Source organism: Akebia trifoliata, chromosome 15, assembly GCF_017979445.1.
Source record: "Akebia trifoliata isolate Shusen 1 chromosome 15, ASM1797944v1, whole genome shotgun sequence".
Classification (NCBI taxonomy): domain Eukaryota; kingdom Viridiplantae; phylum Streptophyta; class Magnoliopsida; order Ranunculales; family Lardizabalaceae; genus Akebia; species Akebia trifoliata.
This window is the reverse complement of record NC_141389.1, coordinates 7,104,293-7,110,869: the sequence shown is the minus strand read 5'-3', so window position 1 is coordinate 7,110,869 and position 6,577 is coordinate 7,104,293. Positions and strand designations below refer to the sequence as shown.

At 36.7% G+C, this 6,577-nt stretch overlaps 1 long non-coding RNA gene across 1 annotated transcript; it reads right to left on the bottom strand.

Moving 5' to 3' along the window:
- Positions 1-5,128: 5,128 nt before the first annotated feature.
- Positions 5,129-5,948, bottom strand: LOC147384147 (uncharacterized). Its single transcript, XR_015173090.1, has 3 exons — positions 5,722-5,948; positions 5,430-5,495; positions 5,129-5,344 (listed from the first exon to the last, which is right to left on the bottom strand). It is a non-coding gene; the product is annotated as an uncharacterized LOC147384147 (long non-coding RNA).
- Positions 5,949-6,577: the final 629 nt, after the last annotated feature.

Genomic DNA, 6,577 nt, shown 5'->3' with positions numbered 1-6,577 from the left:
GCAGATTCTTATCATATCAAAAAAAAAAAAAAAAAAAAAATCTTGATTTTTTTGTTAAAATTTTCTCAAAATGGATGAAGTATTCTTTTCAAATTCCTGTTTTAATTTAATTGTTATGAGAAAGAGTTCTTTCTTGTCATTCTTAACAGTAGGATATTCCATTCAATTTAACTGAATATTAACGGAAGGGGGGTGTGTGTGTGTATGTGAGAGAGAAAGAGAGGAGTTTCAATCACTGATTTGCAAGGTTGTTCTTAGTTCTGACCTTTTGCCACTGGTTTACGTTTCTTTTCCCAACCCACAACATGAATTCTCTTCTCCATCTATACAAGATGAATGTGAGAGGGTTTCGACTCTCTGTGTTTGCGTATAGGCCAGAATGATTGTGAGAAATGTAGAGGTTAAGAAAAGAGAGAAAGAGACTTCTTTTTAAATTTCGAGGGGCTTATTTTTAATTTTTAAATTTTTATGCTGAAAAGTCAGAAAAGCTTTACAGTTGTTAAATTAAATGTAGAACGTTGGATCTCGTCAAATCTAATGATTCAAAAAACTTGGCAAAGAAGGTGCTACACTTTAGGGCCGCCAAACCGCTCCCTATATATATATATATATATATATGGGTCCCTTTCAGCAACAAACATTTTGACAAACATTTTGGCAAAACATTTTTCAAAACATGGGTTAGAGGTTTTGGAATGAGCTGATTTTTGGTGAGGATGATCTCTACGGTGAGGAGACCATCCTCATCAAAAATCAGCCCATTCCAAAACTTCTAGCCCCATATTTACAAGTTGAAAAATCGTGGACCGTCCATTTTTTGTAAACCATTTTTGATGGGTTAGAAGTTTTGGAATGGGCTGATTTTTGGTGATGATGATCTCCTCACCGTAGAGATCATCCTCACCAAAAATCAGCCCATTCCAAAACCTCTAACCCATATTTTGAAAAATGTTTTGCCAAAATGTTTGTCAAAATGTTTGTTGCTGAACATTTCCCTATATATATATATATATATATATATATATATATATATATATATATATATATATACATACGGAAATGTTCAACACCCTAAGCTTTACCGTACACTTTAACAAACGTGTTTTGTCTTACATGGGTTAAAAGTTTTGGAATGGGCTGATTTTTTGTGAGGATGATCTTTATGATTAGAAGATCATCCTCACCAAAAATCAGCCCATTCCGAAATTTTTAGCCCCATATTTACAAGTTAAAAAATTGTGGACTGTCCATTTTTGTAAATCATTTTTTATGGGGTTAGAGATTTTGAAATGAGCTGATTTTTGGGGAGGATGATCTCCTCACCATAGAGATCATCCTCACAAAAAATCAGTCCATTCCAAAACTTCTAACCCATGTAGGAAAAAACACGTTTATTAAAGTGTAGGGCTTAGGGTGGGGAACGGGACCTATATATATAGGGTCCCGTTCAGCACCCTAAGCTTTACCACACACTTTAACAAACGTGTTTTGTCTTACATGGGTTAGAAGTTTTGGAATATGCTGATTTTTGGTGAGGATGATCTCTATGGTGAGGAGATCATCCTCACCAAAAATCAGCTCATTCCAAAACTTCTAATCCCATCAAAAATGGTTTACAAAAAATAGACGGTCCACGATTTTTCAATGTGTAAACATAGGGCTAAACATTTCGGAATGGGCTGATTTTTGGGGAGGATGATCTTCTAATCATAGAGATCATCCTCACCAAAAATCAGCCCATTCCAAAACTTCTAACCCATGTAGGACAAAAAACATTTGTTAAAGTGTGTGGTAAAACTTAGGGTGATGAACATTTCCCATATATATATATATATATATATATATATATATATATATATATATAGGATCCCGTTCAATGGCCAACAGTTTGGCAAATATTTTGGCAAACACTTTTTCAACACATGGGTTAGAGGTCTTGGAATGGGCTGATTTTTGGTTAGGATGATCTCTACGGTGAGAAGATCATCCTCACCAAAAATCAGCTCATTCCAAAACTTCTAGCCCTAGTTTACAAGTTGAAAAATTGTGAACCGTCCATTTTTTGTAAACCATTTTTGATGGGGTTAGAAGTTTTGGAATGGGATGTTGGTGATGATGATCTCCTCACCGTAGAGATCATCCTCACAAAAAATCAGCCCATTCCAAGACCTCTAACCCATGTTTTGAAAAATGTGTTTGCCAAAATGTTTGCTAAACCTGTTGGCCATTGAACGCTACCCATATATATATATATAGGGTCGCGTTCGCTGGCTAACGGATTGCCCTACGGTTTAGCAAACATTTCTGGACAGTTAGATATATGTCGGATAAACGGACAAGATTGGATGTTACAACGATCTGTGTTTAAGTTAAAAGAAAATCCTATTTTATACCGCCATCCTTTAACTTACAATTTATTAATATTACCTCCTTAATCAATTAATCCTCAAATCAAACACAGACAGACAGAGAGAGAGTTCTGTTCTCTCTCTCTATTCTCCATCGTTGAAACCCTCTCGGCCATCTCTCTCACGCTCTCGCTGTTCGGACTTCCTCGCTACAACTATCTCCCTCTCGACCCTTTCTCTCTAATCGCGGCAACTCTCTCCCTATTCCTCACTGCAACTAGCTAGCACAAACGGCTTTCAACTCGACCTCTTCGTGATTTTCCAGCCTTGAACCCTAAGGAAAGCTCAATGGCAGGTAAGCATTCTTCTCTCTCTCGCGATGGGTTTTGATTTCTTAATGTGGTTCCAATGTAATCTTACCCAAATGAAAATACAGATTTGATTTCTTGCAATGGGTTTTTCTGTTTTCTCTGAAGAGGAAAGCAAAGAGGAGATCACCTTGATGTAGACTAGAAACATGTATTTATCCTTCTTTGCCATTTGGCACAAAACCCATTCTTATCTAATCTATAGATGATTTAAGCGCATATTTTATGAGGATTTTATTGTGATTCATTTGTGAATATAACATGGAGGGCATTATTGCTAGTGCAGCAGCTGATGATACTATACGTCTTTTTTATTTAGAACGAAAATGGTTTGGTAATCCTCATATCTTTCTTTCTGTCTGCTGACTGTTAGTCTGTAATTACTCTTTATTTCTGCAAATCAACAATGAATTACTTGACTCAATCACATAAGCTTGACAAGAGACAAAGAACCCAATGGTCACCTGTTCAACTGGATTATTTTCAAGAGCTGCTATTGCCACACCAACTTTTACTAATGCCACACCAATTCCAATTTGTAAATCACCAAATAATTGCACACAGTTGGTGTCGCAATAGTAACTCTTATTTTCTCTATGCCTTAGTTTCTCATCAAGTAGTACAATAGTTGTATCAACAATTGACATGCTACCTTAGGATGGTACATTATGCTCCCCTAGCTAATAAATTCGGGAAAGACACCCAATAAAAATGTTGAGAATTGAGCTACCTGTTCATCTTTGGGAGGCTGTTATATCCATTTGAGGTATTATTAGAACTAAAGAACTAGTGTTACGATCTACACAAAAAGGAGAACCTAACCAAATATTGGGAATTCAATATGGAATGTAGATGATGAACCTGAAGTCTAGCATGCTTCATGGACTCTACCGCACACCTTGCACATAGTCCACCTTTTTCATAAATTTATAATTTTTGTTTGGTTTGAAGATCTTAAGCTTTTGATCTACAACCCAAACTTGTGAAGTCTTGAACTGCAAAAAGAGATGGAGTTTCTGTTTTGCAACTCTTGGAAATTATGGACTCTTGTTGGTGGTTTGACCTCCCTTAACATGTTATGGAGTAGCAGATACGACACTGACTAGAAAAGTGTGGGCATACCCAGGGATGCCCTTTTACCATGAGTTTCTATTATTCTGCTTTGTATCTTCTCTATGTTGCTTGCATGAGAGCATCTTCGGTACTTCAACCAAAAAATTTGAAGTTCAAGTGATGGTAACATCATCAACAATAGCAATTCTAAGCTTTGCTTTGCTGACATGGTTTTAAAAATCGTCCGAGATGATGACTCTCAACCATGTTTGCATATTCTTCCAATGTCATAAAGGAGTACTTAAATGATGCTTGTGTTGGTTCTTGAAAATTTGGCAGGAAACCCAGCTTCTAGCTTCTGCAAGTGATGATGGGACTATAAAGATATGGGAGTTGGCTTCTTCACCCTGATATGCCAATGCCCTTTACTAACATCAAAGTCATTGTTTCATGGTTTTCCTTATCAGTTATGCATGCCTGATCATGTACTTGAAGGAAATGTGGAAACACTCCTTTATCTAAGTTGCAGCTTTCGAAAACCAAGAATTTAGATTTTATGAAGAAATGTACTATCAATAAACGATTGATTGTTTCACTGCTAAGGAATTTTACCTCGCATTGATGTGCATGTATTGAGTCATCTAAACTCAAATAAATAATACAATGTCAACAACATAAAATTTCATGAACAGATGTTCCTTTACCATGTGAGTTGGCCATTACTTTACTGCATCCATTTAAAACCTCATATTATCCTACATTGCGGCCACATGTTTAAAATCCCACGCCACCAGGATAAATATTAGATGGCTGATTTGGATTTCTACACTAGGGCCTTCTTCTGTCCAAGCTTTGCATGTAATAAGCGTTGACAAGCAAAGCTTGTGATCAAAGGATTGATTAAATACCAAGCACTCTTAAGACCATGGTCAACTGAATCCAATTCAAATCAAAGATTTGGTCTAGAACATTTGCAGGACCCCATTAGATGCCCCCAAGTGATTACACTGGAGGGGCTGAGAGTTGTCGGTTTCATCTCAACTTCAACCAAAATCTTCCAATGGAGCTAAATCGAAGGTGTTCCGAAAAAAGTATGGCTAACAATTAAATTTTCATATATATAATAAAATAAAATAAAATGAAAACATTGTCTTCATCTATGCTTCACCCCAATTATGGAGAAGCAAAAATTCTTCATAGATCTTCAGCAATCAATTGAAGATGAATTTCCTTGCAAACAATTGTAGACATTAATCAACTCCACCATTATTTTTTATTTAAAATTGATAAGGGATCTTCAACAATATTACCCATTCATCTGGAGTTCGAAACAAGACAAGAACTTGAATTTCGTGGGGGGTGTTGTTAATCGTTGTGAAGGGATTTCAAGTTAGCAAGAGAAATATAAACTTCCAATAAATGTATATTACAAAAATGAATGTGTCAAGCTCTAGGATAGCGTGATCGTCCTTTCCTTTTCAGGAACTCCGGAATCTCCACTGAGCCGCCTTCAGTGAAAGAGGAAGGGCGTCGATTCATCCCAAGGTTGACATCTCCTTATACTGACTAATTCCCCTGGAATTTTTACCCAAATCAAGAAAATAAGAACTTTATGAGAAAGAGAGAATAAGAATCTTATGGAGAGAAGGGAGATATCTACCTCGAAATGCCTTCTTTCAATCTCATCTTAGCGTTTGAATCCAGTGGCAATCAGAGTTATGCTAACCTGAATGCAAAGTAATGTCTTTTTTAGCTTAGCAGTTTAGAAAGTTGCATCTAAATCCAAGATAAAATAGTAGACAAAGCATGTTTGACCACAAAGATAACTCCGCAGACCAAAAACTTGGTCATCTAGCATTGACGACGGTCTAACACACAATATGCCTTAGGGAGGTGGACTCGTACATAATCAATACTCCAAAACCCATCGCGAGAGAGAGAAGAATGCTTACCTGCCATTGAGCTTTCCTTAGGGTTCACGACTGGAAAATCACAAAGAGGTCGAGTTGAAAGCCGTTCGTGCCAGGTAGTTGCAGCGAGGAATAGGAAGAGAGTTGCCGCGATTAGAGAGAGAGGGTCGAGAGGGAGATAGTTGCAGCGAGGAAGTCCGAACAGTGAGAGCGTGAGAGAGATGGCCGAGAGGGTTTGAACGATGGAGAATAGAGAGAGAGAACAGAACTCTCTCTTCCTCTGTGTCTGTATTTGATTTGAGGTTTAATTGATTAAGGAGGTAGGATTAATAAATTGTAAGTTGAAGGATGGCGGTATAAAAATAGGATTTTCTTTTAACTTAAACGCAGATCGTTGTAACATTCAATCTTGTCCGTTCATCAGATATATATCCAACTGTCCAAAAATGTTTGCTAAACCGTAGGACAATCCGTTAGCCAGCGAACGGGACCCATATATATATATATATATATATATATATATATATATATATATATATATATATATATATATTATATATATATATATATATATATATATATATATTGGTCCCGTTCAGCAACAAACATTTTGACAAACATTTTGACAAAACATTTTTCTAAACATGGGTTAGAGGTGTTGGAATGGGCTGATTTTTGGTGAGGATGATCTCTACAGTGAGGAGATCATCCTCACCAAAAATCAGCCCATTCCAAAACTTCTAGCCCCAGTTTACAAGTTGAAAAACCATTGACCGTCCATTTTTTGTAAATCATTTTTGATGGGGTTAGAAGTTTTGGAATGGGCTGATTTTTGGTGATGATGATCTCCTCACCGTAGAGATCATCCTCACCAAAAATCAGCCCATTCCAAAACCTC